General features: G+C 37.8%; 1 pseudogene; it reads left to right on the top strand.

Moving 5' to 3' along the window:
* Positions 1-19902: 19902 nt before the first annotated feature.
* On the top strand, positions 19903-20636 carry LOC133752773 (eukaryotic translation initiation factor 4E-like; annotated as a pseudogene).
* The last annotated feature ends 7186 nt before the right edge of the window (positions 20637-27822 follow it).

Below are 27822 nucleotides of genomic sequence, written 5' to 3'. Positions count from 1 at the left end.
TACATGAATACTTAGCAAACCGTTTCAACCATTAGATAACAACTTAAGAAAACATTTACCCCAAGGTCCAATGCCTTCTACAAATTTTAAGAATCATGTATTTGAAAACACCTCTTAAATATCTAACATGGTGTAGTTTGTTTAACCAGTAAACTTAAGCACTACCATATAAAATGCTTTTAGTTTCTTTCTACCAACAAGTTTAAAACATATGATACACAGATTCAGGTCACACAAATTAAAATGTATCTTTGATTGATTTTAGCAGCTTAAATTTATGGACAATCTTATCTATAAGCCATTTAAAATAAAACTCTTAATAAAATTTCCTATGTGGACATACAATATTTTGTTTGGGCCCAAACTGGAAAAACCAAAGTCCAAGATTTACTGGAAATTTTGGAGTCCAGATTGTTTGAAACTTTGATTTTTTAATGCCTGTCAAGAATGCCAAGAAGGCTCAAAATCCAAAATAGCTGGTTGGAATAAGATTCCTTAAAATCATGACATAAAAATATGGACCAAATTTGATGATTGTTACAAGGTGATTATTCAAATCTTTGAAAATAAGCACATATTTAAATAAGCCATAGCTCTTAATAAAAATTCAGCTGTTTTTGAAAAATTGGAATATAACAGACATCAAGAGAACATAATAGATTACTTTAACACATTGCTTTAACAGAGCATCAGAGTTTAATTCTATGTCATAGAGAAATGGAGCTTCCTGTGATCTTTTGCTGTGAGGTTTCCTTCCTTTACCTTCTTTCATATTGATGACCGTGTTTCTGTGTTTCTGTGTGTTACCCATCTTTAAGCATCTTTTGCAGGGCAGGATGAGTGGCAACAAATTCTTTCAATTTCTGTTTGCTATGAAAAGTCTTTATTTCACCTTCGTTCACAAATGAGAGCTTTGCCGGATATAATATTCTGGGCTGGCAGTTTTTCTCTCTTAGTACCTGGGCTATGTCTCGCCATTCCCTTCTAGCTTGTAGGGTTTCTGATGAGAAGTCTGCTGTGAGTCTAATTTGGAGATCCTCTGAGAGTAATCTGACGTTTCTCTCTTGCACCTTTTAGATTCTTTTCTTTATGTGTCACTGTGGTTAGTTTGATTACAACATGTCGTTGTGAGGATCTCTTTTGGTCATGTTCATTAGGGGTTCTATGGGCTTCCTGTACTAGGATGTCTCCGTCCTTCTCCAAACCTGGGAAATTTTCTGCTAGTATCTCTCTAAAAAGGCCTTCTAATCCTTTCTCCCTCTCCCTGCCTTCAGGAACTCCTAGAACCCGAGTGTTGGGTTTTTTAATAGTATCCTGTAGATTCCCGACAATATTTTTTAGATTTCTAATTTCCTCTTCTTTTCTTTGGTTTGCCTGCTTCCTTTCCTGTTCTCTATCTTCTACGTCTGATATTTTCTCTTTTGCTTCGCCCATACTGTTTTTAATGCTCTCTAATGTGTTTGTCATTTGATCTATTGAATTCTTCATTTCATTGTGGTTTTTTTGTCACTACCTCAGTTTCTTGTTCTACTAGTTGTTTCATTTCATTTTGATTCCTCCTTAATATTTCATTTTCACGAGAGAGATGTTCTATCTTGTCCATTAAGTGTTTCTGTAGTTCAAGAATTTGTTTTTGAGAACTTCTTAATGTTCTTATCAATTTTTTGAGATCCACTTCTTGCATTTCTTCGATCTCATCATCTTCATAATCTTGAATTGGGGTGTCTTTTTCATTTGGGGGCATCATAGTGTATTCCTTGTTCTTGTTAGCTTGGTTTTTGCATTTGTTGTTTGGCATGTTGGAGATATTTGGTTTCTTCACTGTGGTGTTTTTTCTTGTTACACTATGGCTCTATATTAAGTGGACTGTCTGCTTTTGGTGGAGCCTTAGAGGCTTGAGATGAGTGTGGCCTGAGAGCTATGTTTGGTTCCTCAGGGTTGAGGGTGTGTCAAAGATGACACTCCCAAGTTAGGCGTGGTAAATCTCTCTTTCTTTCGTTCTTTTTTTCTTTTTTTTTGATTCAAAAGGGAAGTAATTCCGCACAGCTGAACGTAATTGGAGGTAGTTAGCAGGCGAATGATATACCCACAGGAGCCAGAGATTGGAAGCTCTTTCCCAAGGACCACACAGGGAATCTCTGCTGCCCTCGGTCTGGGCTCCAATTCTCCTACAGTCTCCCACTGGGTTGCCAAGTTAAATCCTAATCTCCTGTTCTTTCACCCCTCCCCCCAGAGTCAGGTTTTTCTGCTAGGCTCAGGGCCGGTTCAGACCTGAGGTTGCCCTGCTGATGACGTATGTCCAAAATGGTGCCTGCTCTTTGTCTTGCTAGCCTTTGAGCGGTGAGCGGAGAGAGAGAAACTCGTGTCCGTATTGGTCACTTTTTTCCTCTCTCTCTTCTAGTTAGCCTGGTGAACTTTTCCCCACGGAGTTTCAAGCCTCGTTCCCTCTAGTCTCCTCCTTCCGCTTGCCCGCTGGTGTCTCGGGCTATTGAGATTCGACTCACCTCGCGTTCCAGCACTGGTGAGTTGAGTCTGCTGCTGGTGTCCCGAACTTGGGCTCCCACGTTCTCCACGCAGGTCCACTGTGAATCACTAGTTCCGGAAGAGTTTCCTCTGCTGTTTCTTCCCCTACTCTTCCTTGACCCTGCAGTATCTCCACTTTTATTAACCTGTGTCTTCCTGAACTATCAGTGTGCTCCCTTCCTATTCTGCTATCTTCCCCTGGTACATTTCTAACTCTACTGTTAGGGGGTTTTCTGATTGAACATGTGCCAAACTGTACATCTCCTCTCTCTCTTATTCCCACTCTATATTTAACAGGGATTACTTTTCAGTTAAATTTAAACACCTATCAATAATTGTTAATAATTAATTAAAGAGTTCAACCAATGGTATTAATTAGAACAAAAAATACTAAAAGGGATAAAATTAAGTTGTTCCTCGACAGTCAGAACAAGGGCTGATCAAGTCATTGTTTCTCATAGTGTCCATTTCACTCAACAGGTTTCCTTTTTGGTGCTCAGTCAGTTGTCATTGATCAGGGAGAATATCCAATATTTTTCCCTTTGGGACTGGCTTAATTTACTCAGCATGATGTTTTCCAGATCCTGTATTTTGTTGTAAATGACGGTTTTCATTTTTTTTACTTCTGTATAGTATTCTATAGATTACATGCACCATAACTTCTTTATCCAATCTTCTGTTGATGGGCATTTAGGCTGATTCCAGTTCTTAGCTATTGTGAAATGAGCTGCAATAAACACTAATGTGCAGACAGCTTTTTTTTGTTTGCCAATTTAATTTCCTTTGGGTAAATTCCAAGGAGTGGGATGGCTGGGTTGTATGGTAGGGTTACATTCAGGTTTCTGAGGAATCTCCAGACTGACTTCCATAGTGGTTTACCAGTTTGCATTCCCACCAACAGTGGGTTAGTGTCCCTTTCTCCCCACATCCTCACCAGCATCTGTTGTTTGTAGATATCTGTATGTGAGCCATTCTAACCGGGGTTAGGTGAAACCTCATTCCACACTGTAGTTTAATGGGTTAAGCAGCATATGCAGCACTAGCATCCTATACGTTTGCCGGTTCAAGTGCCAGCTGCTCCACTTCCAATCCAGCTCTCTACTAATGCACTTAAGAAAGCAGCAGACGAAGGCCCAAGTGTTTGGGCCCCTCCAAAGAGGAAAGACAGGGGTGGACATTTGAGATAGTGAGCAGGAGATTTCATTGGACACCTGCAGCTCTTACTATGAGTGCCTGGGTTTGAGTCTTGACTCTGCTCTTTATTCAAACTTACTGCTAATGTATATTGTGGGGAAAATAAGGAGACCACTCAAGTAGTTGGGTCCTCATCACCAATGGGGGAGACCCAGGTTGAATTTTTAGCTTCTTGCTTTAGTCAAACTTGGCCTTTGTGGGCATTTGGGAAATGAGCAAGTAGATGGAAGTCAGTTTCTCTCTCTCTCTCTCTCTCTCTCTCTCTCTCTCTCTCCCTTTATTTGTCCCTCTGCCTTTCCAATAAAAATAAAGAAATACAGATGGCCAACAAATAAAGGAAAATGCTCCATATAACCATCAGGCAAATGTAAGCTAAAACCACAATGAGGTATCATATTACCCTGTTAGAGTGTCTATTGTTGACCTAAATCTATAAATCAATACGATCAAATTATTATAGAACACTGGAGAAGCACTGCAAGATATTGGCATAGGCACAGACTTTATGGAAAACAACTCAGAAGCACTGGTAATCAAAATCAAAATTGACAAATGTGATTACATAAAATTGAGAAGCTTCTGCACTTCAAAGTGAAGACACAAATGACAGGATGGGAGAAAATATTTGCAAATTATGCAACTGATAAAGTGTTGACATCCAGAATCTGTAAAGAGTTCAGAAAATGCAAAAACAACAACAACAACAACAACAAAATCCGGTTAAGAAATGGGCAAAGATATTTTTTTTCAAAAGAGGAAATTCAAATAGCCACAAACACATGAAAATCAGGATCACTAGCCATCAGGGAAATGCAAATCAAAACCACAATGAGGTCACACCTTACACCAGTTAAAATGACTTTTCTACCAAAGTGAGTAATCAAAAAATACTGTCAAGGATGTGGGGAAAAGGTACCCTAATACACTGTTAGTGGGAATGTAAACTGGTACAGCCACTGTGGAAGACAGTATTGGAGATACCTCATAAATCTGAATATAGACCAAGAATTTGACCCAGCCATCCCACTCCTGAGAATTTACTCAAAGAAGTGAAATCAGCATGTGAAGGTGGTATCTGTAACTCTATGTTCATTGCAGCACAATTCACATAGTTAAGATATGGAATTGATCCAGATGTCCATCAACTGAATACTGGATGAAGAAATTATGTAAACCATAGAATACTACACAGCAGTATAAAAAATGAAATCTAGTTGTTTGCAGCAAAATGGAAGCAATTAGAAATGATATACTTATGAAATAAGCTAGTCCCCAAAAGGTAAATACCAAAATGTTCTCTCTGATCTGTGGTAACTAATAAAGTACCTAAAAATTAATCTATAGAAATAAAATTGAACTTTGAGACGTGATAATTTTTAACATTCCTTGTCTCTACAGTTGAGGAACAGTTTTTAATACTATTTGTTGAACTCTTTACTTATTGTAGGGTTAATTTTATGTGTATATAGTTAATTGAAGATATATATTTGTAAAAAATAAGAATGGGAATAGGAGAAGGGTGGGGGTGCCATCAGGAGAGAGGGTAGGGTGGGAAGAATCACCGTTACAATATTTGTATATATGAAACACATGAAGTATGCACATCTTTATAAAAGGTTTCTGGGTAAAAATAAATAACACGGTAAAAAGGAATGCCTATTGTTAAAACAACAAAGATGTAACAAATAAAGATATGGGTGAAAGGTACACTTTTACATTGTTGTAGACATGCAAATTAGTGTAGGCATTATGGAGAAAATTATGGAGGTTCCTCAAAAATGTGAAAGTATAAATAACATATGACTGAGATATTTTACTTCTTTGTCTTTTTTTAAAGATTTATTTATTTATATGAAAGTCAGAGTTCCAGTTATCCTTGAGAATATATCCAAAGGACATAAAATCAACATTTGAAAAAGAAACCTGCACTCCAATGTTTATTGCAGCATTATTCACAATTGTAAAGATATGGATGAATCCTAGATGTCAATCAATGGATAAATAGATAAAGAAAATGTGATAAATATACACAGTTGGAAATTGTTCAGTCATTAAAAAATAATTCTGAGAGTTGCCACAAATAGGTGGAACTGGAGATTACTTTGTTAAGTAAAATATGTCAGAAAGAGGATGAAAAATGTAATATAGGATGCCATATGCTGAATCTACCAACAATAGATGCTGGAGAGAATGTGGGGAAAAAGGGACACTAACCCACTGTTGGTGGGAATGCAAACTGGGTAAGCCACTAGGGAAGTCAGTCTGGAGATTCCTCAGAAACCTGAATATAACCCTAACATACAACCCAGCCATCCAACTCCTTGGAATTTACCCAAAGGAAATTAAAATGGCAAACAAAAATTCATCTGCACCTTAATGTTTATTGCAGCTCAATTCACAATAGCTAATACCTGGAAACAACCCAAATGCCCATCAACAGTAGACTGGATAAAGAAATTATGGGACATGTACTCTACAGAATACTATACAGCAGTCAAAAACAATGAAACCCTGTCATTTGCAACAAGATGGAGGAATCTGGAAAACAGCATGCTGAGTGAATTAAGCCAGTCCCAAAGAGACAAATATCATTTGTTTTCCCTGATTGGCGACAACTAACTGAGCACCAAGGGGGTTATCTGTGGAAGTGACATGGACACTATGAGAAACAGTAATTTGATCAGCTCCAGTGTTGACTGTTGTTGTACAATGTAATACTTTGTCCATATTAACATTTTATTGTTCTAGTACTAGTGGTTGAACTCTGTAATTAACACACAATTATTCTTAGGTGTTTATATTTTAACTGAAAAGTGATCCTGATTAAATATAAGAGTGAGAAAAACAGAGGGAGGAGATGTGCAATTTGGGACATGCTCAATCGGACTTGCCCCAAACGATGGAGTCAAAAACATGCCAGAGGATTCCAATACAATGCCATCAAGGTGGCATGTACCAATGCCATCTCACTAGTCCAAGTGATCAATTTCAGTTCACAAGTGATGGCTCTGATATTCTAAGAGTCAAAGGGATCACATAAACAAGACTAGTGTCTGCTAATACTAACTGATAGAATCAACAAGGGAGAGAACATTACAACATGGGAAACAGGATACACAGCAGACTCATAGAATGGCAGATGTCCTAAGTAGCACTCTGGCTTCAGAATCAGCCCTTAAGGCATTTGGATCTGGCTGAAGAGCCCATGAGAGTATTGTAGGCATGGAAAGCCAAGAAACTCTGGGGAAAAAAAAAGAAGACCTAGATGAAAGATCTCTGTGAGTGAGATCCCAGTGGAAAGAACGGGGCCATCAAAGAAGGAGGTACCCTTCTCTGAAGGGAGGAGAGAACTTCCACTTTGACTATGACCCTATCAGAATAAGATCAAAGTCAGCGAACCCTAAAGGCTTCCATAGCCTTGGCAACTCATGACTAGAGCCTAGGGAGATTTCTGACGCCATAAAAAGAGTATCAAATTGTTAAGTCAACAACAGGAGTCACTGTGTACTTACGTCTCATGTGGGATCTGTTCTTAATGTGTGGTCCAATGTGAAGTAATGCTATAACTCGTACTGAAACAGTATTTTTACACATGGTGTTTCTGTGTGGGTGCAAACTGATGAAATCTTTACTTAGTATATACTAAATTGATCTGTAGATAAAGATAATTGAAAATAAAAAAAAGAACTCGGTTTTAAATTGGACATTGCATAGAAAATTAATCAATTTTTTAAAAAATATTATGTAGGATCTCTGTCCTTAATGTGCTATACATTGTGATTTAATGCTGTAACTATTAATCAAACAGTATTTTTCAGTTTGTGTTGCTATGTGGTGCAAAAAGTTGAAATCGTTACTTAATATATACTAAACTGATCTTCTGTATATAAAGAGAATTGAAAATGAATCTTGATGTGAATGGAAGGGAAGAGGGAGAGGGGAAGGGGAGGGTTGCAGGTTGGAGGGAAGTTATGAGGGGGAAGCCATTTTGATCCATAAGCTGTACTTTGGAAATTTATAGTCATGAAATAAAAGTTTTAAAAAAATAGGCTGGCGCTGTGGCTCAACATGCTAATCCTCTGCCTTGCAGCGCCGGCACACCAGGTTCTAGTCCTGATCAGGGCACCGGATTCTGTCCCGGTTGCCCCTCTTCCAGGCCAGCTCTCTGCTATGGCCGGGAAGTGCAGTGGAGGATGGCCCAAGTACTTGGGCCCTGGCACCCCATGGGAGACCAGGAGAAGCACCTGGCTCCTGGCTTCTGATCAGCGCGGTGCTCTGGCTGCAGCACGCCGGCCACGGTTGTCATTGGAGGGTGAACCAACGGCAAAAGGAAGACCTTCCTCTCTGTCTCTCTCTCTCTCTCACTGTGCACTCTGCCTGTCAAAAAAAAGTAAACCGACAGAATGGGAAAAGATATTTGCAAACTATACTACAGATAAAGGGTTGATAACCAGAATCTACAAAGAAATCAGGAAACTCCACAACAACAAAACAAACAACCCAATTAAGAGATGGGCCAAGGACCTCAATAGACATTTTTCGAAAAAGGAAATCCAAATGGCCAACAGACACATGAAAAAATGTTCAAGATCACTAGCAATCAGGGAAATGCAAGTCAAAACCACAATGAGGTTTCACCTCACCCCGGTGAGAATGGCTCACATTCAGAAATCTACCAACAACAGATGCTGGAGAGGATGTGGGGAAAAAGGGACACTAACCCACTGTTGGTGGGAATGCAAACTGGTAAAGCCACTAGGGATGTCAGTCTGGAGATTCCTCAGAAACCTGAACATAACCCTACCATACAACCCAGCCATCCCACTCCTTGGAATTTACCCAAAGGAAATTAAGTTGGCTAATAAAAAAGCCATCTGCACATTAATGTTTATTGCAGCTCAATTCACAATAGCTAAGACCTGGAACCAACCCAAATGCCCATCAACAGTAGACTGGATAAAGAAATTATGGGACATGTACTCCATAGAATACTATACAGCAGTAAGGAACAACGAAACCCAGTCATTTGCAACAAGATGGAGCAATCTGGAAAACATCATGCTGAGTGAATTAAGCCAGTCCCAAAGAGACAAATATCATTTGTTTTCCCTGATCGGCGACAACTGAGCACCAAAGGGAAAACCTGTTGAAGTGAAATGGACACTATAAGAAACAATGAACTGATCAGCTCTTGTCCTGACTCTAGATGTACAATGTAATACTTTATCCTTTTTAGTATTTGTTGTTGTTGTTGTTGTTGTTGTTGTTCTAGTACTAGTGGTTGAACTCTGTAATTAACACACAATTATTCTTAGGTGTTTACATTTTAACTGAAAGGTGATCCCTGTTAAATTTAAGAGTGGAAAAAGAGAGGGAGGAGATGTACAATTTGGGACATGCTCAATCAGACTTGCCCCATATGGTGGAGTTAGAAATGTGCCAGGGGATTCCAATACAATGCCATCAAGGTGGCATGTACCAATGCCATCTCACTAGTCCAAGTGATCATCTTCAGTTCACAAGTGATGGCTCTGATAGGTCTAAGAGTCAAAGGGATCACACAAACAAGACAAGTGTCTGCTGATACTAACTGATAGAATCAAAAAGGGAGAGAAGGATCCAATATGGGAAGTGGGATACACAGCAGACTCATAGAATGGCAGATGTCCTAAACAACACTCTGGCCTCATAGTCATCCCTTCATGCAGTCGGATCTGGCTGAAGAGCCCATGAGAGTATTGTAGGCATGGAAAGCCAAGATACCATGTAAAGAAAAAAAAGAAGAAGACCTAAATGAAAGATCTCTGTGAGTGAGATCCCAGTGGAAAGAACGGGGCCATCAAAGAAGGAGGTACCTTTCTCTGAAGGGAGGAGAGAACTTCCACTTTGACTATGACCCTATCGGAATAAGATCAAAGTCAGCGAACTCTAAAGGCTTCCATAGCCCTGGCAACTCATGACTAGAGCCTAGGGAGATTACTGACGCCATGAACAGGAGTGCCAAATTGTTAAATCAGCAACAGGAGTCACTGCATACTTACATCCCATGTGGGATCTGTCTTTAATGTGTTTTCTAATGTGCAGTGATGCTATAACTAGTACTGAAAGAGTATTTTTACACTTTGTGTTTCTGCGTGGGTACAAACTGATGAGATCTTTACTAATTATATACTGAATCGATCTTCTGTATATAAAGATAATTGGAAATGAAAAAAGTAAAAACCTGGTGTTAAATTGGAAATGGCATAGAAAGTTAATTAATTTTTTTAAAAAAATATATTATGTAAGATCTCTGTCTTTAATGTTTTGTACACTCTTATTTAATGCTATAACTAGTGCTCCAACAGTATTTTTTTTCAGTTTGTGTTACTATATGGGGGCAAACTGTTGAAATCGTTACCTAATATATACTAAATTGATCTTCTGTATATAAAGAGAATTGAAAATGAATCATGATGTGATTGGAAGGGGAGAGGGAGTGGGAAAGGGGAGGGTTGTGGGTGGGAGGGAAATTTTGGGAGGGGGAAGCCATTGTAACCCATAAGCTGTACTTTGGAAATTTATATTCATTAAATAAAAGTTTAATTAAAAAAATTAAAAAAGAAAAAAATAAAAAATAAATAAAAATAGATCTACCATATGATCTAATTACCGTCCTTCTGGGTATAAATTCAAAAGAAATGAAGTCAGGTCATGAAAGAGATACTTACACTTCCACATTTATAGCAGCCTAATTCACAATAGTTAATATGTTGAATCAGCATATATGTACATTAACTTATGATTAGATATGTAAAAGTTGGTATATATACATGATTGACTATTACTCAACCATGATAACGAATGAAATTCTGACTTTCCAACAAAATGGATAGAATTGGAAATCATTACACAAAGTGGCATAAGCCAGACACAAAAACAAAAATAGCACACCTTTCCCCATACATGGAAGTTAATACATAAAGAGAACTTTTATGAATTAATTATTGTATTTTATCAAACACAATTGTTTTATAAAATTAGAAAAATATTTCTTAGAATAATGAAGTTTTCTTCTCATTTCATTGTTAAGGTGATTTTGAATAGGAAAATTTTGCATTATGGGAATCACATTTATTATTTGCTTTATGTGTCATCAGATATTATTTTATGTAGAATGATGGGTCTATTTTAATAACATTGGCTTGTACTTGTATTTCATATACTATAAAGAATAACATAAGCAAGTGTTAGATTAATGTTTATGGAGACCTCAAAAAAATGAATCAAGAGGTGTAAACGCTTTCTCTTCTTTGTTGAAGGTGGTACTATTTTTCCCTAAGCAGCTCAAAAAAAAATCCAGAAAAAAATTTTCCATCAGAAAAAAGTATTTTCATAGGAAGCAAAAATCCTTACTTTGAAGATGGATATCTGATGTTCACATGTAGAAGTGAACCCTACTCAAAAATCCACTCAACATGGATTAAAGATCTAAATCTACACCACAACACCATCAAATTATTTGACAACATTGGGGAAACCCTTCAAGATGCTGGCACAGGCAAAGAGTTCCTGTAAAAGACCTCAGAGCCAAAAGTAGTTAAAGCCAAAATGCACAATTGGAATTACCTCAAATTCAGAAACTTCTGTACAGCAAAAGAAATAAAAAAGAAAGTGAAGAGGCAACTGACAGAATGGGAGAAATTATTTGCAAACTACACAACCAATAAAGGATTAATAAACAGAATCTACACACAGATCAAGAAACTCCATAGTAACCAAACAAACAGTCCAGTTAAGAGATGGGCCAAGGACTTAAAGGCATTTTTCAAAAGAGGAAATACAAATGGGCAACAGACACATCAAAAAATGTTCAAGATCTCTAGCTGTTAGGGAAATGCAAATCAAAACCATAATGAGGTTTCACTCACCCCAGTTAGACTGGCCCTCATATAGAAATCAACAAACAACAAATGCTGGAGAGGATGTGGGGGGAAAGGGCACCCTAACCCACTGTTGGTGGGAATGTAAATTCACTATGGAAAAGATTATGGAGATACCTCAAAAATCTGAATATAGACCTAACATATGACCCAACCATCCCACTCTTGGGAATTTACCCAAGGGAAATGAAATCAGTAAACAAAAGAGCTATCTACACGTCCATGTTTATTGCAGCTCAATTCACAATAGCTAAGACATGGAATCAACTTAAATGCCCATCAACTGAAGACTGGGTAAAGAAATTGTGGGATATGTACACTATAGAATACTACATGGCATTCAAAAAGGATGAAATCTGGTGCTTTGCAACAAAATAGAGCAAGCTGGAAAACCTGATACTTCGTGAGATCAATACCATATGTTCTCCCTAATTTGGTAGAATTAATAGTGCTCCTAAAATAAAAGCTATAGAAGCAAAATTGACACTTTTAGAATCAATAACTTGAATAGCCCTTGACCTGACTGTGGAGGGACATTTTATTATTATTACTTTTTATTTTGTATATCCTTTTTTCCGTTTTCTTTCTTTTCCTTTTTTCTTCTTCATACAATATGTTGAACTCTTTATGTAACATAGAGTTAATCATATGTACTTTAAGTCAATCAGAAAAAGATTCCAGTTAAAAACAAGAGGGTGAATAAGAGAGGGACGAGGTAGTCTATGATTGTAAAGCAGTATAGTTCTGCATACAGTCCTACAGACTTATTTCTAAGGGTACAGCCTAAAAACTTGACATGGGATTCCAAACCCATAAAATCAGTGGTATAAATACATCTTAACTGTTGAAATTATCATATTAAATGTTAAAGTCAATATATACATAGTGTAAAAGTGATCTTGCAAATAACATCAAGTGCCTGTTAATAATAATAGAATTAAAAAGGAAGGAAAGTCCAAAATGGGAAGCAGTACACAGTGCAAACTCCTAGAATGACATTCATTGTAAATAACACTCTGACCTCAGAATCAAACCTTAAGGCTTCCTGGTCTGGCTGAAAGGCCTGTGAAAGCATTTCAGGCATGGAAAGCCTAGACTCTGTGACAAAAAAAAATATCCGACACGGGGGATCTCTGTGAGACCTCAGAGGAAAGAAAGAGTCATCAAAGAAGCATGCACTCTTCTCTGAAGGGAGAAAAGAACATCCATTTTGCTTATGGCCTTGTTCAAATACCGATGTAGTCTATGGTCACAAAAGGCTTCCATAGCCTTGGCAGCCCATAGCAAGAGCCTCGGGTGATCACTGACATTATAAATAAGAATGTTAATTGTTAAAGGAACAACAGAAGTCACTGTGCACTTATTCCCCATGTAGGACCTCCATAGTTAGTTGTACCACATGAGAATCGACTGCAAATCTTGTTCGCAAACTGTACTCTATATATTGTATGTGTGTGTGGTGCAAACTGTTGAAATCTATGCTTAACATGGAGTTGGTCCTCTGTATATAAAATCAAACGAAAAATGAACCATAGTGAAGAAGGAGATGTGAGAGGGAGAGGGAGGTGGGATGGGGGTTGGGGTGGGAGGGTGGGTATGGGAGAAATAATCACTATATTCCAAAATTTGTATCTATGAAAAAAATCCATTCATTAAATAAAAACTTTAAAAAAGAAAATGGATATCTGAATGAGCTTTTGTCAATAAAAATGCCAAGTCAATGCCAGGTTCAAGACTTTTGAGGAAAGTATAAGAATCATGCTTGTCTAAAGTTACAGGATTCAATCTGAACTCCTTTGTGATCTGGCACAGTGAGAATCCCAGATCTTTCAGCATTTCAATAAGTCTACTACAGGAGAAATGTCATGGGTGACACAGTTCATCTTCCAAAATGTTCTACTGACGTTCTAGGCCAGAGAAGTGGATAAGTTCTGCTTGGGGAATAACATACCTTTCAGGAGTTCGTTTATTTTTCATAACTCTCCCGCACATCCTCCTTTTATTGCTGATCATCCTAATATTAAAGTGGTGTTTCTCCATGCAAACACTACCACTATGATCCAATCAATGAATAAAAACTTATAGGCAGTCTTAAAGTCTACTATTAAAGAAGGAACTTTTCCCAGGCTACTGCTGGAACTGAAGAAAACATTAAGACACTGATGTAATTATGGATGAATTAAAGAATCTATAACCACACGTATAACCTTGCTTTTGGGGTGGGCACAGGAAATTGCAGTTAAGCTGCTGACTGGAAGGCCTGCATCACACATCAAAATTATTATGTTTGATGCCCAGGTCTAGCTTCCAGCTTGCTGATAATGCAGACCCTAGGAGACAGTGGTGATGTTGCATGTAGTTGGGTTCCTGTCATCTACATGGTAGAACTGGATTGCGTTTACAGCTGCCAGCTTTGCCATACTCACAGCCATTGCAGTAAGTTGGCTAATTAACTAGGAGATAGGAGAGATCTCTCCTCTCTCTCTCTCTCCCTCTCTCTCTCTCTCTCTCCCCTCCCCGCCCCTGTGTGTGTGTGCATCTCCCTCTCTTTCACTGTCTCTCATATTAACTTTTTTAAAAATGCAGAACCTTTTTTGTTCTTGAGGTATATCACCAAGTCTGTATACATGACATCCAGAAGGCACTTGAGAGATTTGTCTATGCTTTCAATTGACTTGTCAAACTTGAGGAGGTTAAGGGCTGGCATTGTGATGTAACAATGCTGCCACCTGCAATACCAGCATCCCATAGGGTGCCTGTTTGATTTCTGCCTGCTTTATTTCTGTTCCAGCTCCCAGCTGGGAAAACAGCAGAAGATGTCCCATGTTCCTTGGCCCTTGCCATGCATATGGGAGACCTGAATGAAGCCCCATGCTTCTGGCTTTGTTAGGCCTGGCTGTTGTGGTCATCTGGTGAGTAAATGAGTGGATGAATCTTTATTTCTCTGTCACTCCCTTTTTCTCTGTAACTGTGACTTTAAATATAAATTTAAAAATCTTTAAAAATTAGCATGAGGAAGATGCAAAAAGTCAACAATATGTGGTTTAGATGGCAAGCAACTTTAATCTGAGGGTGCATAGGAGGATCTGTTCTTGAGAGCTCCAAGTTGGCTGAACAGGGGAAAGATGTACTGCTTTAGACAAGAGGAAAATGGGAAAAAAGTTGAGGGAGTGCATTTCCATGGGAGAGTTGTAGAGAAATCTGCAGTGGAAACTCTACAGAAGGAAGTAGAAGTTGCATACACCCAGCAACAAGAGCAGGCACCACACACGACCCAAGTAGCTGAAAGCTGGAGGATATGGCAGCTTTGGAGAGAGACATGAGAACAGACTGACGCAGTCTGTGCCACCTAGTGATATTGCCTGAGGAAGAGCCTTGAGGACCACAACATCGTTGTGGAAAGAAAGAATAGATTAGAAGTCCTATTCAATGAAATAATTACAAAAATTTTCCCTTATTTGGAGAAAGAAAAGGAAGTCCAAGTAAACAAGGCACATATAACTCCTCACAGAAATGACCATAAAATATCTTCACCACGAAACAATATAGTCAAATTTTGAACAGTAAAACACAAAGAAAAGATTCAAAATCTGTAGGAGAAAAACATCAGATTGCTTGCAGAAGATGTCCAATTAGACTCACAGATGATTTCTCATTAGAAACACTACAGGATAGGAGAGAATAAAGAGACATAGTCCAAGTCCTTAGAGGAAAAAAAATGTCATCTCAGAATACTGTACCCCACAAAGCTCTCATTTATGAATGAAAGTGTAATAAACTGTAACAAACAAAAATTGAAATAATTTGTCACCAGTTGTCCATCCATAGAAATGATTCTTCAGGGTGTGCTACACAAAGAAACACAGAAAGGTAATCATCATTATGAAAGAATGTGAAGACAGAAAATCTACCAGTAAAAGTGAAGGAAATCCAAAGCAAACAACAGGAAATTTATGAAAAAATTTGGAGGACCAAGGCAATACTTATCAAGTCACCTTGATTCTAAATGACCTAAATATCCCAATTAAAATATACAGACTGACTGAATGAATTAAAAAGCAAGACCCATCAATTTGCTGCCTACAAGAAACACATCTCACCTACAAAGATACCCGTGGACTGAAAGTGGAAGGATGGAAAGATATTCCGTGGTAATGGAAAGAAAAAACAAGAAAGTGTAGGCATCTTAATATCAGACAAAAATAGACATTAACACTAAAATTGTTAAAAGATACAAACAAGGGCATTATGTAAGGATTAAGTGATCAATTAAACAGAAATATGTGACATTAATAAGTAAATATGCGCCCAATGACAGGGCAATTGACTATTTAAAACAGATGTTAAAGGAGACATAGATTCCAATACAATAGTAACTGGGGACTTTAACACCCACTTCAATTAATGGACACATCAACTACACAGAAAATCAGTGAGAAAAAAACAGAGCTACTTAACACTATGGAACAAATGAACCCAACTGATATCTATACAACATTTCATCCCATCATTACAGAACACACATTGTTTTCATCAGTCCATGGAACTTTCTCTAGGATAGACCACATGCTAGGCCATAAAGTAAATCTCAGCACATTAAAAAAAAAACAAAATCATACCATGCATCTTTTCTGATCACAATGGAATGAAATCAGAAATTAAAAACTCAAGAATCTCTAGAAAATATGCAAAGACACGGATACTGAAAAACACACTCAAATAGGAACAATGGATCATAATATAAATCAAAAGAGAAGCTAAAATGTCTAGAAATGAATGAAGATGACAAAAACATATCAAAACTTATGGACTACAGAAAACCAATGTTCAGAGGAAAATTCATACCAATCGGTGCCTATGTCAAGAAATTGGAAGGCATCAAAAATGATCTATCAATGCATCTCAAAGTCCTATAAAAACAACAACAAACCAAAGACCAAATTAGGAGGAGGAAATAAATATTAAAATGAAAGAATAAACCAAATTGAAACAAAAATACAAAATATCAGTGAAATGAAGAACTGTTTAAAAAAATCAATAACCTTGACACACCATTGGCCCACCTCACTAATAAAAAGAAGACCTGAATGAATTAAATCAGAGATGAAAAAGGGAATGTAACAACAGATACCACAGAAGTAAAAAAAATCATCAGTAATTATCACAAACAGATATATCCCAACAAATTGGAAAATCTAGAATAAATGGATAGATTCCCAGACACATACAATCTAACAAAATTGTGTCATGAAGACAAAAATATCTAAAAAGACTGAGAAACAGGATGAGATTGAATAAGTAATAAAGATCCTCCCAACAAAGAAAAGCCCAGGAACGGATAGCTTCACTGCAGAATTCTACTAGACATTTATAAAAAGAACTAATTCCAATTCTTCTCAAGCTATTCAAAATAATTTACATAGGGAGTCCTCCAAGATGGTGCCATAGGGAGGGGGCATACTGATAGTCTGGGAAAAAATAGTTTAATAAAAGTGGAGATACTGTAGTTTCAGGGAAGAGTTAGGGAAAATACTGGGGAGGAAATTCTTCCGAAACTAGTGGGACATGGTGGACTTATGTGGAGGGCAGGGGTGCCCACAGCTTAGGACCCCCGCTGCCGAGTCTATGCACCAGCACTGGAAAGGGAGGTGAGGCAAAACCTCAGTAGCCCGAGACCCTGGAGGAAAAGTGGCAGGAAGAGTCTAGAGGGAACGAGGCTTGAATCCCCGTGGGGGAAAGTTCACCAGCCTAACTAGAGGAGAGAAAAAAATAAAAGAGACTGGTACGGACACAATTCTCTCTCTCTCTCCACTCACCTCACAAAGGCGAGTGAGACAAAGAGCAGATGCCATTTGAAAAACACATTAGAGAGTCATAACAGCAGAATCAGTGATATAGAAGAGAGAATATCGGATTTAGAGGACAGAGCACAGGAAAGTATACAGTCAAACCAAAGAAAAGAAGAGGAAATTAGTAATCTAAAAAATATTGTCGGGAATCTACAGGATAAATTTAAAAAAAAATGAACATTTGAGTTCTAGGAATTCCTGAAGGCATGGAGAGAGAGAAAGGATTAGAAGGCCTTTTTATTGAGATAGTAGCAGAAAACTTCCCGGGTTTGGAGAAGGACAGAGACATCCTAGTATAGGAAGCACATTGAGGCCCCAATAAACATGAAAAAAAGATCCTCACCACAACACGTTGCAATCAAACTCACTACAGTGAAACATAAAGAAAAGATCCTAAAATGTGCAAGAGAGAAACATCAGATTACTTTCAGAGGATCTCCAATTAGACTCACAGCAGACTTCTCATCAGAAATCCTACAGGCTAGGAGGGAATGGCAAGATAAAGTCCAGGTACTAAGAGAAAAAAACTGCCAGCCCAGAATATTATATCCTGCAAAGCTCTCTTTGAATGAAGGTGAAATAAAGACCTTTCATAGCAAATAGGAATTGAAAGAATTTGTCACCACTCGTTCAGCCCTGCAAAAGATGCTTAAAGATGTGTTACACACAGAAACACAGAAACACGGTCATCAATATGAAAGAAGTTAAAGCAAGAAAACCTCCTAGTAAAAGGTCACAGGAAGTTCAAAGCATATATTAGAAATATCTTTGGGAAAATGGCAGGGAAATGTCAATACTTATCAATAATCACATTGAACGTTAATGGCCTGAACTGTCCAGTTAAAAGACACAGATTGGCTGAATGGATTAAGGAACAAAACCTGTCTATTTGCTGCTTACAAGAAACACACCTTTCCAAAAAAGATGCATGCAGACTGAAAGTGAACGGTTAGAAAAAGATATTCCATGCAAACAGAAACCAAAAAAGAGCTGGCGTAGCCATCTTAACATCAGCCTAAATAGACTTTAACACAAAAACTGTTAAGAGAGACAAATGATGATTTGTCATCATAATGATTAAGAGATCAATTCAACAGGAAGATGTAACTATTATAAACATAAATGCACCTAATTATGGGTCACTGGATTATTTAAAATATATGATAAGGAACTTAAGGGAGACTTAGACTCCAATACAAATGTATTCGGGTTCTTCAATACTCCACTTTCAGAAACAGACAGATCACCAAGGAAACAGCAGATTTAATCGACACTATAGCCCAAATGGATCTAACAGTTATCTACAGAACTCTTAATCCTACACATAAAGAATTTACATTCTTTTCAGCAGTACATGGAACCTACTCTAGGATTGACCACATACTAAGCCATAAAGCAAGTCTTAGCAAATTCAAAATAATTGAAATTATACCATGCAGCTTCTCAGACCACAATGGAATGAAGCTGGAAATGATCAACCCAGGAATCCCTAGAGCATATACAAACACATGGAGACTGAACAACATGCTCCTGATTGAACACTGGGTCATAGAAGAAATCAGAAGAGAAATCAAAAACTTTCTGGAATTAAATGAGGATAACAATACAACATATCAAAACTTATGGGATACAGAAAAAGCAGTGTTGAGAGGAAAGTTTATGTCAATAGGTGCCTACATCAAGAAATTGGAAAGGCACCAAATAGATGAGCTTTCAATTCATCTCAAGGATCTAGAAAAAACTTCAGCAAACCAGACCCAAAACTAGTAGGTGAAGAGAAATAATTAAAATTAGAGAAGTAATTAACAGAATTGAATGCAAAAAAGCATTACAAAAGATCAGGCAAACTAAGAGCTGGTTTTTTGAAAAAAATAAACAAAATTGACACACCATTTGGACCAACTGATTAAAAAAATGAAGAGAAAAGACCCAAATCAATAGGATCAGAGATGAAATGGGAATGTAACAACAGACACCTCAGAAATAAAAAGAGTCATCAGAAATTACTACAAGGACTTGTATGCCAGCAATCAGGGAAATCTGTATGAAATGGATAAATTCCTGGACACATACAACCTACCTAAACTGAACCATGAAGACATAGAAAACCTAAACAGACCCATAACTGACACAGAAATTGAAACAGTAATAAAGGCCCTCCCAACAAAGAAAAGCCCAGGACCAGATGGATTCACTGCTGAATTCTACCAGACATTTAAGGAAGAACTAACTCCAATTCTCCTCAAACTATTCAGAACAATCGAAAAAGAGGGAATCCTCCCAAATTCTTTCTATGAAGCCAGCATCAACTTAACTCCTAAACCTGAAAAAGATGCAGCATATAAAGAATTACAGACCAATATCCCGGATGAATATAGATGCAAAAATCCTCAATAAAATTCTATTGATCTAAGATGGTGACTCTGGAACCAGAAACCTACGCCACTCCTAATTCCCTGCACAGAAATGGAGAAAACATAATCTAATCAACAGGTTGCCAACCCAGAACTCTATATTAATATTCTCTAAAGAACAGTTGGGCATTCTGGTTTCAAAAAATGATAAAAGAAAAGCTTGGCTAACAAGCCTGGGGCTCATCTCTGATTGATAGTCTTTTGGGTTCTGTACAATCATATCCAATTATCTAAAAATTTAATGCCTGGCTGTTAAAACCCACTTTTTACGGTTGGCAGTGAGCCTGTATAGGACAATAAGATAGCAAACTGGGAGAATAATGGCTATTTACATAGAATAAACAGCAGAGAAATTTCCTCAATTGCTTTTGGCTAGAGACTCTGCTGCGCCTTATTGGAGAATCTTTTGATGACTATAGCAATGATATATGTGGAGCTGTTGTTAATGCTAGAGCTAAAGGTGAGACAACAGCAATATGGACTACTGAATATGAAAACAGAAATTCTACCACACATATAGGGAAGATATTCAAGGAAAGGTTTGGACTTCCTCTAAGGACAGAGATTGTTATCAGTCCCATGCAGACACAGCTACTAAGAGCACCTCCATCACTAAAAATAAATTTACTGTTAAGAAGACATCTCCTGAGCATTCTAATGGGAAACTGCAACAAGCAGTAACGATTTGGGATCTGAACCAAAGCCTCTTCAAAAGCAGAACAGATTGCATTTAAATTTGGTTTCCATCTAAATGTTTGGTACTTCTGTATTCATTTTTAAAATTTGGCTAGAGTGTCCATTATCCCAATCAAAAATTACCAACAGTGCACATCATCTCCAGAATCCATATGCATTCCTGGCTCACTTTGTAATAGTTTAACAGAATTAAATAAATACATTTATCCACCTGCAATATTCAATAAAGAACTTGCATTTTTATACCTTCAGAAAAAAATAGTATGTTCTATTGTATGCAGAAGTGTATTTTGCTGGTTTGAAAGTTCATCATGCATGCAGTTTCCTAGCAATTTGCCTTGTTTATTTTGTTTTATTTTATTTTTCTCTTTACATTTTAATGGACATATTTCTAATTTATGTTATAGTCAATGGCTTCAAACCCCATTAAAATAGTTCAATAATAAAAAGTAAAAAAAAACATAATTCTGTAGAAATATAGGCAAGGGCAATAAAAACAATAAAATAAAAAGATGTTGAACTTCACTCATATAAATTAAATTTTAAAATACGATCATTAAAACTATTGTATAAATAAATTTTATTTTTTGTAAATCAAGTTATATTTTGTTACCTGATTATATAAAAACTGGAAAATGAAAATGATAGGAAATTCCTTATAACATTCTTAATAAACAATTCTGTAGGAGATATGAGGCACAAAATCTTAGTAAAATATGACAGGAAGAAAAATAATATAATTCTCTCTTAAATTTAACTTGTCATAATTTGTTATAAATATACAAAGACAACAAACTTTTAAAACATAGTAACCGGAGGAAGGATAGCAAGTAACACATTTCAAAGGTTACTTCAGGATTCCTGGTGTTACATGGTAGTAATCTGACCTTGGATAAAAATGTAGGAGAAGTTGCGGCGGCAAGAAGGCGGAATAGGAAGGGAGCACACTATTAGTCCGGGGGTCGAGACAGGTTAATAAAAGTGGAGATACCGCAGGGTCAAGGAAGAGTAGGGGAAGAAATAGTAAAGGAAACTCTTCCGGAACTAGTGATTCACAGTGGACCTGCCTGGAGAGCGTGGGAGCCCAAGTTCGGGACACCAGCGGCGGACTCAACGCACCAGCACTGGAACGCGAGGTGAGCCGAACCTCAATAGCCCGAGACACCAGCGGGCAAGCGGAAAGAGGAGACTAGAGGGAACGAGGCTTGAAACTCCGTGGGGAAAAGTTCACCAGGCTAACTAGAAGAGAGAGAGGGAAAAAAAGGGACCGATACGGACACGAGTTTCTCTCCCTCCACTCACCCCAATCTCTGGCTCCTGTGGGTATATCATTTGCCTGCTAACTACCTCCAATTACGTTCAGCTGTGCGGAATTACTTCCCTTTTGAATCAAAGAAAGAAAGAAAGAGATTTACCACACTTAACCTGGGAGTGTCATTTTTGACACACCCTCAACACTGAGGAACCAAACACAGCTCTCAGGCCACACTCATCTCAAGCCTCTAAGGCTCCATCGAAAGCAGACAGTCCACTTAATCTAGAGCCATAGTGTAACGAGAAAAAACACCACAGTGAAGAAACCAAATATCTCCAACATGCCAAACAACAAACGCAAAAACCGAGGTAACAAGAACAAGGAAGACACTATGACGCGCCAAATGAAAAAGACACCCCAATTCAAGATTATGAAGATGATGAGATAGAAGAAATGCAAGAAGTGGATCTCAAAAAATTGGTAAGAACATTAAGAAGTTCTCAAAAACAAATTCTTGAACTACAGGAGCCACTGTGCACTTGCTCCTCATGTGGGATCTCTGTCCTTAATGTGCTCTACATTTTGATTTAATGCTATAACTAGTACTCAAACAGTATGTTTCACTTTGTGTTTCTATGTGGGTGCAAACTGTTGCAATCTTTATACTAAATTGATCATCTGTATATAAAGAGAATTGAAAAGGAATGTTGATGCAAATGGAAGAGGAGAGGGAGCGGGAGAGGGGCGGATTGCGGGTGGGAGGGAAGTTATGGGAGAGGGAAGCCATTGTAATCTATAAGCTGTACACTGGAAATTTATATTAATTAAATAAAATTTAAAAAAAACATAAAAAAATAAAACATAGTAACCAAGATTCTGGCAATAGCTGTATGTAACAAGACAAAAGTATACCAGTCTGCCATTCAGCTTGCTTATGTTTAAGTCTCAGCTTCAATATGAAGCTATTTTTTAAAAATGAAAATTCTACTTTGTATATGTTAAATATTTTGGGAAGTATGCCATTATGAACTGAAGAAAGCAAGAGTAATCAGTTAACAAAAGCTCAACATTGCAGCCTAAATAAAATTTGTACAAAAATAAGTAACTACCAATTATTTTCTTGATTAGCTAAAACTTAACTATATAAAACATGTATTTTAGGATCTTTATCTATCAAGTTCAAAAAGTACAAGACCTCAAATAGCCAAAGCGATCTTCAACAATAAAAACAAAACTGGAAGTATAGCAATAGCAGAATTTTAAAATATACTACAGAGATTTTGTAGCTAAAACAACTTCGTACTAGTTTAAAAATAGAAGGGGGGCGGAGCCAAGATGGCGGATAGTGAGGACGTGTGCCTTACTTTGGGAAAATAAACTTTCATAAAAGTGGAACTACTGTAGCCTCAGGAAAAGACTCAAGAAAAAAAACTGCAGAGGAAACGCTTCCGGATCTTGTGGATGAGACACAGAGGACTTACAGGGAACCCACCGCGTGGAAAACCAACCGAGACAAGCCGAGCGGCAGCTGCGGGAGCGGAGCCAGAGCCACAGAATCTCGCCAGCGCGGGAACCCAGGAGGGTAAGACAAAGACCTGAGAAGTCCGAGACATTGGGGGGAGGGGGAACAGAGGCCTCTCCCTTCACTCACCAAGCAAAACAAAGAGCACCGCGATTTTACATATGTAAAGCTCAGCCAAACTCAGTATCTTTAGCGAAACTGGAGAACACATTGAGGGCTGCATAAACTCTTTGTGTGGTCCCAGGGGTAGATCAAACGAATACTCACAGAGGCTAGATTTCAACTACCCTCAACTCCACTCCCAACTGAGTCAAAAGAAAAAAAAAAGAGAGAGAGAGAGAGAGAGTATCCCAGCAAGGAGCAAGTATTCTGGGAGAGTCGCTCTTTACACAGCCTTAAACCTCAAGAAACAAGCATAGCTTTCTGGCCACACCCATCACAGCCCCTAAGGCTCCAACTAAACAGACAGCTCACTTAGAGGCATAGTATAACGAGAGAAAAAAAACAAAAACAAAAACAAAAACACCACAAATTATCTCCAACATGCAAAGCAAGAAACATAGAAGCGGAGGTACCAAGAACAACGAAAGCACTATGACGCCCCCAGGTGATCAAGACACGCCAATGCAAGATTATGCAGATGAAGAGATAGAGCAAATGCAAGAAGCAGATTTTAAAAAATTCATAAGAACATTAAGAAGTTCTCAAAAACAAATTCTAGGACTACAGAAATCCTTAATGGACAAGATAGAAAATCTCTCCCGTGAAAATGAAATATTAAGGAGGAATCAAAATGAAATGAAAAAATTAGTGGAACAGGAAACTGCGATACTGGCAAAAAACATCAATGAAATGAAGAACTCAATAGATCAAATGGCAAACACATTAGAGAGCCTTAAAAACAGAATGGATGAAGCAGAAGAGAGAATATCGGAATTAGAAGACAGAGAACAGGAAAGGAAACAGTCAAATCAAAGAAAAGAAGAAGAAATCAGAAATCTAAAAAATACTGTCAGGAATCTACAGGATACTATTAAAAAACCCAACATTCGGGTTCTAGGTGTTCCTGAAGGCATGGAAAGGGAGAAAGGATTAGAAGGCCTTTTTAGTGAGATACTAGCAGAAAATTTCCCAGGTTTGGAGAAGGACAGAGACATCCTAGTACAGGAAGCTCAGAGAACCCCTAATAAACATGATCAAAAGAGATCCTCACCACGACACGTCGTAATCAAACTCACCACAGTGAAACACAAAGAAAAGATCCTAAAATGTGCAAGAGAGAAACGCCAGATTACTCTCAGAGGATCTCCAATTAGACTTACAGCTGATTTCTCATCAGAAACCCTACAAGCCAGGAGAGAATGGCGAGATATAGCCCAGGTACTAAGAGAGAAAAACTGCCAGCCCAGAATATTATATCCTGCAAAGCTCTCATTTGTGAATGAAGGTGAAATTAAGACCTTTCACAGCAAACAGAAATTGAAAGAATTTGTCGCCACTCGTCCAGCCCTGCAAACGATGCTTAAAGATGTGTTACATACAGAAACACAGAAACACGGTCACCAATATGAAAGAAGGTAAAGGAAGGAAACCTCACACCAAAAGATCACAGGAATCTCAAACCATATATTAAAAAATATCTTTGGCAAATGGCAGGGCAAAGTTACTCCTTCTCAATAGTCACATTGAATGTTAATGGCTTGAACTGTCCAGTTAAAAGACACCGATTGGCCGATTGGGTTAAGGAACAAAACCCATCCTGTTGCTGCTTACAAGAAACCCATCTATCCAACAATGATCCATACAAGCTGAGAGTGAAAGGCTGGAAAAAGATATACCACGCCAACAGAAATGAAAAGAGAGCGGGCGTAGCCATCTTAATATCGGACAACATAAACTTTACACAAAAACTGTTAGGAGAGACAAAGAGGGGCACTATATAATGATTAAGGGATCCATTCAACAGGAAGATATAACGATTCTCAACGTATATGCACCTAATTACAGGGCACCAGCTTATTTAAAAGACTTGTTATGGGACTTAAAGGGAGACTTAGACCCCAATACAATAGTACTGGGGGACTTCAATACTCCACTCTCAGAGATAGACAGATCAACAGGACAGAAGATCAACAAGGAGACAGTAGATTTAAATGACACTATAGCCCAAATGGATCTAACAGACATCTACAGAACATTTCATCCTACATCTAAGGACTTTACATTCTTCTCAGCAGTACATGGAACCCTCTCTAGGATTGACCACATACTAGGCCATAAAGCAAGTCTCAGCAAATTCAAAAGAATTAGAATCATACCATGCAGCTTCTCAGACCACAAAGGAATGAAATTGGAAATTGGCAACTCAGGAATCCCTAGAGCACGTGCAAACACATGGAGATTGAACAACATGCTCCTGAATGAACAATGGGTCATAGAAGAAATTAAAAGAGAAATCAAAAATTTTCTGGAAGTAAATGAGGATAACAGCACAACATACCAAAACCTATGGGATACAACAAAAGCAGTGTTAAGAGGAAAGTTTATATCAATAGGTGCCTACATCAAGAAATTGGAAAGGCACCAAATAGATGAGCTTTCAAGCCATCTCAAGGATCTAGAAAATCTGCAGCAAACCAAACCCAAACCCAGTAGGAGAAGAGAAATAATTAAAATCAGAGAAGAAATCAACAGGATTGAATCCAAAAAAAATTACAAAAAATCAGCCAAACGAGGAGCTGGTTTTTTGAAAAAATAAACAAAATTGACACCCCATTGGCCCAACTAACTAAAAAAAGAAGAGAAAAGACCCAAATCAATAGGATCAGAGATGAAATGGGAAACGTAACAACAGACGCCACAGAAATAAAAAGAATCATCAGTTATTACTACAAGGACTTGTATGCCAGCAAACAGGGAAATCTATCAGAAATGGACAGATTCTTGGACACATACAACCTCCCTAAATTGAGCCAGGAAGACATAGAAAACCTAAACAGACCAATAACTGACACAGAAATTGAAACAGTAATAAAGGCCCTCCCAACAAAGAAAAGCCCAGGGCCAGACGGATTCACTGCTGAGTTCTACCAGACATTTAGAGAAGAACTAACTCCAATTCTTCTCAAACTATTCAGAGCAATCGAAAAAGAGGGAATCCTCCCAAATTCTTTCTATGAAGCCACCATCACCTTAATTCCTAAGCCAGAAAGAGACGCAACATTGAAAGAGAATTACAGACCAATATCCCTGATGAACATAGATGCAAAAATTCTCAATAAAATTCTGGCCAATAGAATGCAACAACACATCAGAAAGATCATCCACCCAGACCAAGTGGGATTCATTCCCGGTATGCAGGGATGGTTCAACATTCGCAAAACAATCAACGTAATACACTACATTAACAGACTGCAGAAGAAAAACCATATGATTCTCTCAATAGACGCAGAGAAAGCATTTGATAAAATACAACACCCTTTCATGATGAAAACTCTAAGCAAACTGGGTATGGAAGGAACATTCCTTAATACAATCAAAGCAATATATGAAAAACCCACGGCCAACATCCTATTGAATGGGGAAAAGTTGGAAGCATTTCCACTGAAATCTGGTACCAGACAGGGATGCCCTCTCTCACCACTGCTATTCAATATAGTTCTGGAAGTTTTGGCCAGAGCTATTAGGCAAGAAAAAGAAATTAAAGGGATACAAATCGGGAAGGACGAACTCAAACTATCCCTCTTTGCAGATGATATGATTCTTTATTTAGGGGACCCAAAGAACTCTACTAAGAGACTGCTGGAACTCATCGAAGAGTTTGGCAAAGTAGCAGGATATAAAATCAATGCACAAAAATCAACAGCCTTTGTATACACAGGCAATGCCACGGCTGAGGAAGAACTTCTAAAATCAATCCCATTCACAATAGCTACAAAAACAATCAAATACCTTGGAATAAACTTAACCAAGGACGTTAAAGAACTCTATGATGAAAACTACAAAACCTTAAAGAAAGAAATAGAAGAGGATACCAAAAAATGGAGAAATCTTCCATGCTCATGGATTGGAAGAATCAATATCATCAAAATGTCTATCCTCCCAAAAGCAATTTATACATTCAATGCAATACCCATCAAGATCCCGAAGACCTTCTTCTCAGATCTGGAAAAAATGATGCTGAAATTCATATGGAGACACAGAAGACCTCGAATAGCCAAAGCAATCCTGTACAACAAAAACAAAGCCGGAGGCATCACAATACCTGATTTCAGGACATACTACAGGGCAGTTGTTATCAAAACAGCATGGTACTGGTACAGAAACAGATGGATAGACCAATGGAACAGAATAGAAACACCAGAAATCAATCCAAACATCTACAGCCAACTTATATTTGACGAAAGATCCAAATCTAATCCCTGGAATAAGGACAGTCTATTCAATA

This window comes from Lepus europaeus, chromosome X (genome assembly GCF_033115175.1).
Source record: "Lepus europaeus isolate LE1 chromosome X, mLepTim1.pri, whole genome shotgun sequence".
Lineage (NCBI taxonomy): Eukaryota > Metazoa > Chordata > Mammalia > Lagomorpha > Leporidae > Lepus > Lepus europaeus.
This window is presented reverse-complemented; position numbering and strand designations above follow the sequence as displayed.